Below are 13,698 nucleotides of genomic sequence, written 5' to 3'. Positions count from 1 at the left end.
TCCTATCTTTGGAGGTCAGAGGAAAGGCAGGCTGCTTCTCAGCAGAGTTTACTTTTTCTCTTTTAAGATAAGAGAAAAACAGCTTCTAAAATCTCTGGTTATCAGGTAGAATCTGCTTATCCTATCTTTGGAGGTCAGAGGAAAGGCAGGCTGCTTCTCAGCAGAGTTTGTTTCCCTTGACTTCAAAGGTCAAGGTGCTTATCAGCTAAGTTCCCTTTTTCAGGCTCCAAAGTCTGTAGGTCCCTGTTGGGGACGGGGGAAGCTGCTGCTGTTTGGAACCCTAACAGTTTGGAAAGAAGGAATTCAAGGAGATTTCAATATTTCATTTATTTGCATAAGGTGAAAGTTATATAAGGTAAGGGAATACTCTTATAAGGGGAAAAAAGGCCAAATATATTTACAGGAGAAGTTTTCTAGGAATGCCATCTTCATGAGAAAGCAGTAAGTAAAGATATTAGACTACTAGGTAACAAGCGTTCTACAGTACCAGTAATGTATTACTTCTCGTGATAATTTACACATAATTAAATGTCACCTCTAGTTTCCAAAATAAGAAAATACAGAGTAAGGGATTTATTGAAGCGCTTACAACACATATCCATAATAAATGCAAGCAATCACATCCGGAGCCAGCCAGCATGCTTGACTATTTTACCTCCAATATAAATTCTTAAGGCTTGTGTGTTTGGAGCTGGAGAGACACTCAGTGGTTAAGAGCACTGGCTGCTGTTGCAGAGGACCCAGGTTTGGTTCCCAGCACTCACCTGGCAGCTAATACCCATCCTTAACTCCCTGTTCCAGAGGATCCAACGTCCTCTTTTGGCCTCTGCAGGCACTGTATGCACGTGGTGTACCTATGTACATGCAGGCAAAATACTCATACACATAAAATAAAGATAAATAAATAAAAATTTAAATAAGAAAGTTTCTCTGCTAGCTAGTAAGAACCAGACCGTCCCATTCCCATCAGTTCTCCTTGGGACCTTGGCCCCACCCCGGCCCACTGAGGCAACCAGATGTCTGACTAGTGGGGACAGAGACTATTATAGAATCTCAGAACTGGTCAAACACAGAGAATAAGTGTCTGTGAGACACCCCTAAGCGACATAACTTCAATGCAACCTCTACACATAGGATGAACACATTTCTCAGCTCTCACCAAAGAAATTTCCTTACACAGCAGATGGTGATTAACACAGAAACCCACATTTGGTCAATGCATACAGAACGAGAGGCTTCAGAGTGCTTATCCCTGAATAGGACACTTATTTCCAATCTCCGCCTCTCGAGGCTAAGAGGCCATTGTGGAGGAGGAGGCAGTGGAAAGATTGTAGGAGCTAGAGGGGTGTATGACCACAAGGAAACAGAATCTTCCAGACAGCTGGTCAGTCATTCATAGCAATGGTGACAGCATGCACAAGTCCTATGCAAGCTCAAATCAGCAAAATCCCAGCCTAGACGTGGGGAAGTAACAAATCCCAACCCTTCCTGAGGAACTTTTGGCAATTGATGGCTACTGGGGAGGGGAAAAACAGTGTCTTACAGGGTTGGGATTCTTACTGAGCCCAGCAGATGGACCCAGACTGAAGGACAATTAGGGACATAAATCAGACTGTATAGGCCATATTATATATGAGAGTACATTAAATTGGATGGGGGGCATGGGGGAAGGTATGGATAGGGGAAGGGATCTAGATACTATCAAATTTCATTGTATGAAAATTTCACGAATTCAATAAAAATTATTCAATTTTCCTAGTCATTAGGGAAATGCAAACTAAAACTACTTTAAGATTTCATTATGACATTCACAAAGAAATAGATGTAACTATAAATAATAATTCTGAGTAAGGTAACCCAGGCCCAGACTGACAAATACTACATGTTCTCTGTCATATGTGGATACTAGCTTTGGGTTTTTAGGTGTCTGTGGTGGTTTGAATGAGAACTGGAACCTTTACACGGTATAGACTTGCTGGAGGAAGAGTGTCACTGGGACAGGCTTTGAGAGCTTGTAGCTGGGCCCCACTTTCAGTTTTCACCCTGTGCTTCAGGTTTACAGCTGGTAATGGGAGTTTGCAGCGTTTGGCTCTTGCCACCACATCTCCTGCTTCCCACCAGGCCTCTCCGCCAGGATGGACTCTTATGCCTCTGGGACTGTAGGCCAAAATAAACTCTCTCATCCGCCCACCCCCCCCAAATAAATAAGATTTGTGTGATAATTAAGCATTTATCAATAGTTATAATTATGACTTTGAAAAACTTTCCAAAAAACATTTAGGGTGCTAATGGAGAGATTGGGTCCTGTTTAAAACTAGAAGCTATTCAACAAAACCTTTCTGAATACCTGTTGCAGTAGATATAGGTGCCTGTTTGGCCCACTTGCCTTCAGCATTCCGGATATTGCTTTTTTCCCCACCTTCAGTTATTTAGGTGGGGTAACACCAGCCCACTTCTGGTGGCCTGTTTTCCAGGAGTAGACAGGTAACTCATTCCTGGAGCATTGGTTTTTGTCACAATCCAACTCACTAAGGGCATACTGGTTTGTGAATGAGTCTGGAACCTGCCTAAGTCACTGAATGGGACTCAGTGTGGCAGTTATATCCCTATTAGCTGAGTGTTGAGATTGTAAGAGTGGAGGAGTAAGAAGGAAAATCAAAGAGGAAAGAGGTAATCCAAAGGAGAGTTGAGTCACTGAAGTCACAGGGCGTGTGTATGTTGAGTGTGTGTGTGTGTGTGTGTGTGTGAGTATGTGTGTGAGTATGTGTGTGTATATATGTGTGTGAGTGTGTGTGAATATGTGTGTGTGTGTGAGTCTGTGTGTGTGAGTGTATGTACGTGTGTGTGTGTGTGAGTGTGTATGTTTGTGTGTGTGTGTGAGTGTGTGTAGTGTGTGTGTGAGCATGTATGTGCGTGAGTGTGTGTATGTGTGTATGTGAGTGTGTGTGTGTGTGAGTGTGTGCGTGTGTGTGTGCACACGTGTGTGTGCAGGAAGGGCTGCATCAGTATTATCAACCTATTAAACAAGCAATGTTTATGCCTTGAAGCTAACAAATGAAATCCTTGAATAAAATATTTTATCCACCTCAGGTAACTAAATTCAGTGGTGATTGATTGTTCTGGGGGGTGGTGTCCACGTCTTTGTAAATGAGCATTCTATTGATTTCTTTTTCAAAACAGAAGATAGGAAAGCACATTAATTTCTTTTTTTTTTTCTTTCCACATTAAAGGTTTCTTTTTAGGAATTTTTCCTTCCCTCAAAAAATACTGAGTGAGTCACAGTGCTAATCTGTTTTGTCCTGGTAAATTCTGTCTTATTATAGAGACTTTTTCAGTGCGGTAATAATGTTCAGCAGATTGTTAGGGATTTAATTTTATTCATTTGTTCTTATACAACTCTTCACTAGGCCTGAGATAAGCACCAAGCATTGTGCCAGTGGAATTGAGACTTAACAGTGTTGTGCTGCTTAGAATATGAACTCTGTACAGAGCTGCCAACTCAGAGCCTGGTGCGCCACAGATGGATGCTCAGGGCTTTCTCACAGTGCAGAAGAATGGGCAATTCTAGGTAGGATCTATGTCCTTAACAATGATAGCTTGTGATGGGCCATAGTTGACCTTTGAGCAATGCTTGGGGCTCAAACAGGAATGGAGAATTCGAGCTCTGTATAATGTCCAGGGTTTGTTTTTGTTTTAAGTCCTCATATGAAGAACGGCTTTCATCATGGCATTTTCATATGTGTTTGTCATTTCACTTTGTTTTCATTCATCTTCTGCTTCCCTTGCCCTGCTTCCATTTCCGGCTACTTAACTCTCAGCCCAGTAGTCACCATTCTTGCTTTCCCGTCCCATGTATTCTTAAAGTTTATTTATCTATTAATTCTTGTTTCATGTGTATGGGTGTTTTGCCTGCACGTATGAAAGTGCACACATGCAAGCAATGTCTGTGGAGGCTTGAATTGGGCATCAGATCCCCTGGAACTGGAGTTACAGATGGTTTTAGCCACCATGCAGGTCCTGGGAACCAAACAGGTTTTCTGCAAGAGCAGCCAGTGCTTTTCATTGCTGAGCCCCCTCTCCAGCCCCACATAAGTTCTAGTACTCTCTCTTTTCCTTCCTCCCCCTCCATCTTTATCCCCTTTCTGCGTTCAGGGCTGTAGTGGTTTGAATGAGAATGTCCCCCAGAAGCTCCAGTATTTGGACATCTTGTCCTCAGTTGGTGGGGCTGTTTTGGGAGGTCTTAGAAGGCCTGGCGTTGCTGGAGGAAGCATGTCATTGGGGGTGGGCTTAGAGAGTTCTTATGCCAGTAGCTATCTGCTTCCTGTGCCTGCTTGAAAATGTGAACTTTCTATTCTGGCCACCTCCTGTCACAGTGGACTCTGATTCCACTGGAACCATAAGCTCAAATAAACTCTTCTTCTTATAAGTTCCTTTGGCCATGGCATTTTATCACAGCAACAAGAAGGTAATTAATACAATGCCCCCTCCCCCAATTTAAATTTGGAGTCTGCAAATGAGAAAAAAAACATGCAGTATGTGGTTTTATGAATTGGGTTATTTTGCTTAATTTAGTAGTCTCCACCTGTATCCATTTTCCTGTACTCATTTTTCTTTTTCTTTACAGCTGAATAAAGTTCCATCCTCTCTCTCTCTCTCTGTATATATATGTACATATATATAATGTTTTATATATTATATATATTATGTTTTCTTTATTCATTCATCTGTTTTTTAAAAAATGTGTGTATGTGTGTGTGCATACTTGTGTGTGTATGGGTGCATGTGTATGCATGTGGAAGCCAGAGGACAACCTTAGTGTCATCTTTAGGAACACTTCCCATCTTCTTTGAGACAGAGTCTTTCATTGGCCTAGAGATCACCAATTATGGTAGACTGGCTGGTCAACAAGCCCCAGAGATGTTCCTGTCTCTACCTCCCCAATGCCGAGACTACAAGTTTCTACCACTATGCTTGTTCTCTTTACATGGATTCTGGGGATCAAACTCAGGTTCTTGTGCTTATAAGGCAAGCCATTTACTGACTGAGCCACCCCCCTCCCCATGCCCTTTCATCTGTTGATGGACATTTAGGTTAGTTCCATTCCTTTACTATTGTGAGTAGTGAAACTATAAACATGGGTGTACAAGGGTCTCTCTGGTGTGTTGACTTAGCGTCCTTTGGGTATATATCTGAATGCTATGGCTGGATCATACGGTAGATCTATTTTCAGTTTGATAAAACTCCATACTGATTTCCATAGTAGCTGCCCCAGTTTCATTCCCACTAGCAGTGACCATGGGTTCCCCTTTCCTCAGACCTTTGCTAGCATCTGTTGTCATTTGTTTTCTTAATGATAGTCATTCTGATTAGGTTGAACTGGAATCTTAATGCTCAGGTTTAATAGTATTTATATTTAGTTTTTCACATCGAAATAATTAATCACACTTAAGTCAATGCATTTTTGGATAGCTGGGACAATACCTGATACCACAGTGGACAGTGATTTGTTCTCTATTAGTTTACGAATGTGATGGGTTAAGTAGTGGCTTTCCCCTAAAAAAAAGTCCATATCCTAATTCCTGGAATCTGTGACTGTGACTTTATTTGGGGGGAAAAAGTGGGCAGGTATAAGTAAAGATTTGAGAGGAAATCACCCTTCATTATAGGGATGGTTCCTCAATCCAATGACAAGCATCCTTACAATAAAGAGAACAGAAGACAACACAGGTGACCGGAAGGCTGCATAAGAACAAAGGCAGACACAGGAGCTGTGTGCCAGCAGCCAAGGAATGCCTCAAGTCTGAGGCTGGAAGAGGCAGGGCTGGAGTTTCCCTGGAGTCTTGGGAGAGACTGCAGACCTACTGACCCCACAGCTTTGGATTCTGGTCTCCTGAACACGGAGAATAAATGTCTGCTCTTTTAAGTATTATGTTTGTAGTAATTTGTTATAGCAGCTACAGGAAATGAATATGTTAGATTATTTAATTGCTTAAGGATTTTGTGTGTGTGTGTGTGTGTGTGTGTGTGTGCTGTTTTATGTCTAATAATTTGGTGAAAACAATACCTCCATTTCCATTTTTGCCTCTACCCAATGGAGATGTTTGTCTATTTATTTGAAGTTTGGTAAAAACCCAGAGCTTAACATTTCTAGGTTAATTTTGCCTATCACAGGTGCTCAGGGAGTCCATTTAATGGCCTGATACAACATTTTTGAACAAAGTGGCTTCAACACATGGTCCTGAGGTCTCTGCACTCTACAGAAAAGTGACATTGACCCTGGTCTGATATTCCTATTGAGGAAAATTCCCATTTACAGAGTCTGACCGGTGGACAGTTTCTATAACTGCTGCTTCAGGGATCCAGGGCCCTTGCGCTCAGCCCTACCAAGGCTGGGCCCCATCAGGCAACTGTGGTATTTCCCCTATCCCCCCTTGGTGGCCTTCCTAGGAGAATGTTGATTAAATCAAACTTTGAGGGATCTTTAAGTCTATGGATTTACCCAATCTACAGCGCCTCTGCTCACTTTTACTCTTTCTTCCTCACTCTGTTGTTTCCTTCAGATCAATGGTACAACTGGGAGTTTTATGAATGCTTATGTATCAACCTGTCTTGTTACCTTCAAGTTCAAGAAGCATAAGGGTAACATGCCCTCAATAAACATACAGCAAGTAAATAAACAGATAAACACACATTTTGAACAGAGAGCAGAAAAATGTCTATTTACTGAAGGTTGAAATCGGATTGTATAAGGACAGTTATTTTTATTTGTTTTTCTTCTCTTTAAAAAACTTGTTACATCAAATGCCATTGGGTTCAGGATGGAAAGAGAAGTGATTCAGCTGCCCACTGAAATGTCCTTGCCTCCAGGAGCAGCATGACAGGGACGTTGAAACACTTTGGGTTGCAGGGGGCTCACTACTCTTTGGGTTCACTGGCCCAGTCCTTCCAAACATTACGATCTTCAGTGCAGCCTTTCCCATATCTTCTGCGGCAGAGGCTTGGAAGGACTTGAGTGAGAGGCACTGGGCTCACCGCGGGTGCTGTGCGCAGGGTTCCCGGAGCTCCCGCCCGGTCGCGGGCGCGCGCTCAGCGTCCCCATCGCGCGGTCACCTGTGCGTCCAGCGCCCCGTGCTGTCGCCCTCCCTAGTGGCCAGCACCCCTCCAGCCGGCGGCGCGGTACCCAGGCATCAACCTCGCCGGGACACCCAGGGACCGAGGTGGGACCCACTTCCACGCCGCGAATCCCTTCTGCCGGAGGGCAGCGCGGTGAGACGCGGGAGGTTTTGGGGACCCGAGCCACCAAGCTGGGCGCGCACCTGCGGGGGACCTCCGGCAACTTCTCCAGGCCTCTGCCGCTTTGGAAACTGCCTGCGATATCCAACCCTCAGGTCCTGGGGCCCCAAGGAAGGGGTGGGTTGGTTTGAATGACACAAGGCAAAAAAAATGTGTTGTAGGACGGGCTAAGCCCCAAGTTTCCCACCCTCTCCCCCTTCCCGGGAGTAAATTAAAAACAAAACAAATAGAAAAGCCAGCCAGCCAGCCAGCCAACCAAAACCCCAAGCCGAACCCCAGCGGAAGCACTTATTAAAAGGGAATTGCAGCGGTGAGAAAAAAAAGAGATCCGCAGAGGAATCGTGTGAAGCAGGTATGTTGCCGCCATGAGAGACTTGTTATCCTGGGTGCCAGTTGTAGATTCTAGTCGCCAAGAGGGAGTTCTTTTCACTGAGAGGGTGCCTGAAGGGGGTCCCTGAATACTAAAATATTGAAACTAATGCTCTGGAGAGGCTCGGGATCTGGAATCCAAACATCTGACTTCTGGTGTGACTTCCTATTGATTATCTGTGCTGTGTGGTTAACTTAGCCTTCATGGGCATCAGTTTCTTGTCTATCAAATTTGGATGTTGGATTAGGATAATTTCTCAGGCCTTTTTAATCGTACCTCAAATGTACTCCAGACTAAAAATGTACAATTCTGTAACCTGTTGTAAATATTACTAATTTCATGAAACCAAAAGACTCTGCATTGATCTTGGCATTTGGTTTTATTATGTGCACTAATAATTTATGCTGTCAGGATCTTTGTTAATAATTGTAGAGAAAATATTTGTAAAGAAAGTTGTAGAGAAAGTATTTGTAAAGAGCTCAGAAATATATAGTTTATATAGGAATAGATAATCTGCCACTAATTTAAGGAATCCTGTTTACCGTTAAGCCAGTATCTGCAGCACTGTAAAGAAGAAAGGAAGGAGAAAAACCAAAAAACTTGTGACCTTAACACAAGACTTGTTTTGTTTTAGTGTTTCATATTCAGAAGAAAAAAATTGTTTCGGAGAAAACCAAAAATTGTACCTTTCCCATCAGTTCCTGGGTAGTGCTCCTTGATTTTTACATAAAGTTGTGTGCAGAATGTTAAAAAAAATGGTTTCAGACCACTCCAGAGCTTTTTTTCTCTGAAGTGCCTCTCCTTAATAGAGATAATTTTAGTGATATATTTCATTGTATTGGAATGAATCCCAGAAACTAGCAGAGGTTAGCTAAACAGATCAACCAGAAAATAGGAGTGTGTGTGTGTACGCACGCACACACACACACACACACACACACACACACACACACACACAGAGAGAGAGAGAGAGAGAGAGAGAGAGAGAGATTCTATAGTGTCACTGTACTTTACTTTTTGCTTTATTTCTCATAAAAAAACCCAAAATACCTTGACTCATTAAGCAGGCTCAGAATGACAGAATAGCTTTTGTCTCTACTTACAGTATTTTCCTGGTAGTGTTTTGAAAATTATTTGCAATTTAGACACTGCTAGTTAGGATAGGCTTAGAAGCATTTCTAGCTCCTTTTGCTAGCTACGCTCTGAACTACAGTATTTTTTTTTCCATTCACACATGCTTTGTGTTCAATTTGAGAGAGTAGAATGGATTTGAAGCACCCTTTATGAACACATTTTAACTTATTTTCAGCTCTTTTTTGGCCTTCGGACTGGAAATAGCATCAACCATTAAGGCACTGGTGTTCCTCACAGTTCTTCCCTGAAGTAGATGGTCATCTTTGAAATAGGGTCAGAGAGTTAAGTAAATTCTGTATTGATTGGTCAGGAAGTCATAGAACTCAGATACCCTGCTGCTCATTGCTTGGAAAACAACTACAACAGTTCACACATCTGCTGTGTACGGCCAGCTCATTCATGGCTCTGGGGTGCTGTCGTGCTTGGCATGGCTCTGGGGTGCTGTCGTGCTTGGCAGAGGCTCCCTCTCTCTTTTGCAATGTGAGGTTTTACTCTCCCATGAATTTATCGAGGAAAAAACAGTCATTGCTCCACACTTAGATCACTATTATAGGACCAAATGGTATGTGTTTTGGAAGTGCTCTGTCGTTGGGAGGTCTTGGAAATAAGGCCTAAACATATCCAGAAAAAAGAAAGAATTCTTTTGGCAGATACTACACTGCATTTTTTTTTTTTAATCCTTAGAGGCAAACACTCCTACTAAAAAATATGTCCTGTGGAGTTAGAAATGAAGAAAAGGCTTATGGTTAGTTCTAAGTCTCAAGATTTTATGTGATTTACAAATTCCAATTTTAATTAGATTAGAAAAGTACAAATGTTCACCTACTGGCCAGGCTTAGTACACATAGTCTTTTGGGATTTTAATTTAAATTTGATCTGCCTATAGTTTAGAATATTCCCTGTCAAGTACTTTAAAAAAACAAAACAAAACAAAACAAACAAACAAAAAAACAGGGTCTCATGTAATCTGTCCTTAAACTCACTATGCAGCAGAGGATGACCTTGAACTTCTGGTCCCCCTGCCTCTGCACCTGAGGGCTGGGATTACAGTTGTGGATCACCACACCTAGTTTATGGGGTGCTGGGAATTGAACCCAGGGTTTCATGCACCCTAGGCTGGCAGTCTTCCAAGTAAGCTACATCCTCAGGCTTTTCAAGTGAATGTTATCAAAGACCTTTCTTGCATTTATTTGAGATAACCATGTGGTTTATGTCTTAAGTATATGTATGTGTTGAATTGTACTTACTGATTTACATATGTTGAACCACCTTCTCGTATCACTGAGTTGAAACTAACTTGATTGTGGAGTGTGATCTTAATATGTTTTTGAATTAGTTTGTAAGCATTTCATTGAGAATTTTGATGTTTATGTTCATCAGGGAAATTGTTTTTATCTTTTTTTTCTGTGGTATATCCTCATCCAGTTTTGGTATCAAGGTAATTCTGACTTCTTAGAATGAGTTTTATCATGTTTTTCATTTTCTATTTTGTAGAACTCTTTTAGGTATTAACTTTTCTTTAAAGTATGGTGGAATTTGGGAGTAAATCCATCTGATGCTGGGCTTTCTTTCTTTTAAGATTTATTATTATTATTATTTGTGTGTGTGTGTGTGTGTGTGTGTGTGTGTGTGTGTGCCAGTTGTGTGTGAATGCCTATGGAGGCCAGAAGAGGCCATTGAATCCCCTGAAGTTGGAGTTCCAAGTTGTTGTGAGGTACCTGAGTGGATGATGACATCTAAACATGGCTCTTCTGGAAGAGCTACTAAGTGCTCTTAACTGCTGAGACATCTCTCAAGTCCCACTGTTTTTTTGGTATTTTTGAGACAGGGTCTCCCTGTAGCCAGACTCACAGAGATCTGCCTGCCTCTGCCTCCTGAGTGCTGGGATTAAAGGCATGCGCCACCACGCCTGGCTCAAGTCCCACTTTAAAAAAATTAATTAAAAAGTTTAAATCTTTGTGTGTGTGCACACATTCATGTGTGTAAATTCAGGTCCACATATGCCATGGCATTTGTGTGGAGGTCAGAGAACAGCCTTTGGTGTTGGCACTCACCTTCCATCGGTTTGAGACAGGATTGCTCTTTTGTTGTTCATCGCTGTGTTCTAGGCTAGTAGGCCCGAGGGCTTTCTGAGACCCTCCTGTCTCTGCCTCTCATTTCACAGGAGGAACACTGAGGCTTCAGACTCATGTTACCACATCCAGTTTTACGTTTCTGGGGATTCAAACTCATGCCCTCACGCTTGTGTGGCAAGCACTTTATCCAATGAGCCAAATCCCTAACTCCTGGGCTTTTCTTTGGTGGGAGACTTTTTTTTTTTATTACTGCTTTAATTATCTTTCTTTTTATGGATCTGTGAAAATTGTTTACTGGATTTAATTTCAGTAGATTATATGTCTAGAAATATATCCACTTCTTCTGAATTGTTCAGGTTTTTAAAGATGTTTTCAAAGTATTTCCTAATGATCCTCTGGATTTCATTGCAATCTGTTTTGACATCCCACGATAACCTTTAATTCTCTTAATTTAGGTCATCCCTCTTTCTTTTGCTTAGATTAGATATGTGGGTTGTATTATTTATTTTTGCAAACAATTTTTGATTGACCAATTGATTTGACAGATTACTTTTAAGCTTTGTCTAATTTGTTTCTGTCCTGATCTTTATTATTTTTTGCTATTTACTGCTTTTGGGTTTGTCTTGCTCTTGTTGGCCTTGAAATACACCATTATGTTATTTGAGGTCTCTGTGGTTTTTAAAATGTTTTAGAGAACATTTTAGCTATTGTTTTCATTTTATTTTATGTGTATGAATATATTGCCTGCATGTAAGTGCACCCATGTTGTGCAATGCCCGTGGAGGTCAGAAGAGGCCATCAGGTCTCTTGGAATTGGAGTTATGGACAGTTGTTAGCCACCACGCGGGTGCTAGGAAATGAACCCAGGTCCTCTGCAAGAGCAGCCAGTGCTCCTAACTGCTGAGCTATCTCCCCAGCCCTGATTTCTTACATTTAAGCCTGCATAGTTATACACTTCTCTCCTAGAACCTTAGCTGTGACCCAGAGGTTCTGGTAAGTTGCGTTTTCATTCTCATTTTCTTTTAGTGATTTCAAAATTTCTTCTCTGATTTTTTTTTTCTGGTGACCCATTGGTCATTTGAGTCTTTTATTTTATTTTTTTTCCATTTCCAAACATTTGTGTAGTTTTTGTAGCTTCTTTGGTTATTGGTTTCTAGTTTTATTCCATTACGATCTGATAAGATACAAGGAATTATTTGGTTCTTTTCTGTTTAAGATTTGCTTTGTGACCTAGAATATGGCTTATTTTAGAGAAGGTTCCACGCCTGCTGAGAAGAATGTATATTCTATTTCCCTTGTAAGGAATATTCTGTAGATTTCTGTTAAGTCTCTTTGGTCTGTGGCAGTCTATCTCTGAAGTTTCTTTGTTGATTTTTAGCTTGGATAACTTATCTAAAGATGAGAGTGGGACTGGAGGGCTGACTTAGTGGTTAAGCGCATGCACTGCTCTTGCAGAGGACCAGAGTTTGGTTCCCAGCACTCATGAGCTGACACTGCCTGTAGTTTCAACTCCAGGGGACTCAGCATCCTCATCTGGCCTTCTCAGGCATCTGCACTCACACGCACATACCTACCTACCTACCTACCTACTTACCTACCTACCTACCTACACACACACACACACACACACACAATTAAAGATAAAACAGAATGATAAAAAAGAGAATGGACTGGTTGAGGCCTTTGTTCATGTAGCTGAGTAGAAGAACATCTTCACATATGTGATGCCCTCGATTCAATCCTCAGTACTGCCAAAATAAGAAAAGCGATGATGATGATCATGAGGATCAGAGTGGACTATTGAAGTCATTACTGCTATGATATTAGTATTGATGATGGTTATAGGGATGAGAGTGGAATATTGAAATCACTATTATTATATTAATACTATAAGACTATTTGTATCCATTAGTGTTTGTTTCATCAAATTAGTACTTGACATTCAGAACACATGTGTTTATGATCATTCTATCTTCTTGATATATTGTTCCCCTTCCTAGTACAGAGAGGACTTGCTTCTTCTGACCAATTTTAGTTTGAAGTTCACTTTATCAGCTATCAGAATATGTCCCAGCTTCTTTTGGGCTTCCTTTTACTTGATAGTTTGACTTCTATCCTTTGACTCCAACTCTGGGGGGTGTCTTTACTATGGGGCATGTTTGTTGGAGATAAAAGGTAGTTGTTGATAGGTAAAAATGTTGGAGAGAGAGCGTGTGGTGGAGAGCACGAGCGGATGGATGGAGGAGGCACCGAGGCACAGATAGAATTCTCAGCAGGATACAGATTTATTTCACACGGGGCACCTTTCCCTCAGGGAAGGGAAAGATGTCAAGGAAGGGCAGGGAAGGGAAAGATGTTAGGGAAGGGCAGGGGAGGGAAAGATAGCCAGGGAAGGGAAAGATGTCAGGGAAAGATGTCAGCCCACGGGCTGTGAGCTGGGACTTTATATATGGGGGCTTTAGGATGTGGAAGGGGGGAATGTTTGGGGGAGAAATCAGGGAGGGGAAGCAGGAAAAGCAGGTAGGATTAGGATCTGGAAGTGTTTACTTTTTCCCTCTTAAGATAAGAGGAAATCTGCTTATCTTATCTTTGGAGGTCAGAGGAAAGGCAGGCTGCTTCTCAGCAGAGTTTGTTCTTCTTGACCTCAAAGGTCAAAGTGCTTATCAGCTAAGTTCCCTTTTTCGGGCTCCAAAGTCTGTAGGCCCCTGTTGGGGAGGGGGGGAAGCTGCTGCTGTTTGGAACCCTAACATTCCAGCCTTTTGTGTTATAGGATAGGGGGCGCCATTGTCATCTTGCTACTTCCTGCTGGACAGGGTTGATGTGATG

General features: G+C 41.9%; 1 protein-coding gene across 1 annotated transcript in view; it reads left to right on the top strand.

Annotated features, from left to right (window-relative positions):
• The first annotated feature begins 7,062 nt into the window (after positions 1 to 7,062).
• Lepr (leptin receptor) overlaps positions 7,063 to 13,698 on the top strand; it is a 106,996-nt gene continuing 100,360 nt past the window's right edge. Inside the window, exon 1 of the mRNA XM_008831089.2 lies at positions 7,063 to 7,645. The gene's annotated coding sequence lies outside the window, so the exon portion shown is untranslated. The remainder of the gene's footprint in view (positions 7,646 to 13,698) is intronic.

This window comes from Nannospalax galili, unplaced genomic scaffold, assembly GCF_000622305.1.
Source record: "Nannospalax galili isolate Female #2095 unplaced genomic scaffold, S.galili_v1.0 scaffold553, whole genome shotgun sequence".
Taxonomy (NCBI): Eukaryota; Metazoa; Chordata; class Mammalia; order Rodentia; family Spalacidae; genus Nannospalax; species Nannospalax galili.
This window is presented reverse-complemented; position numbering and strand designations above follow the sequence as displayed.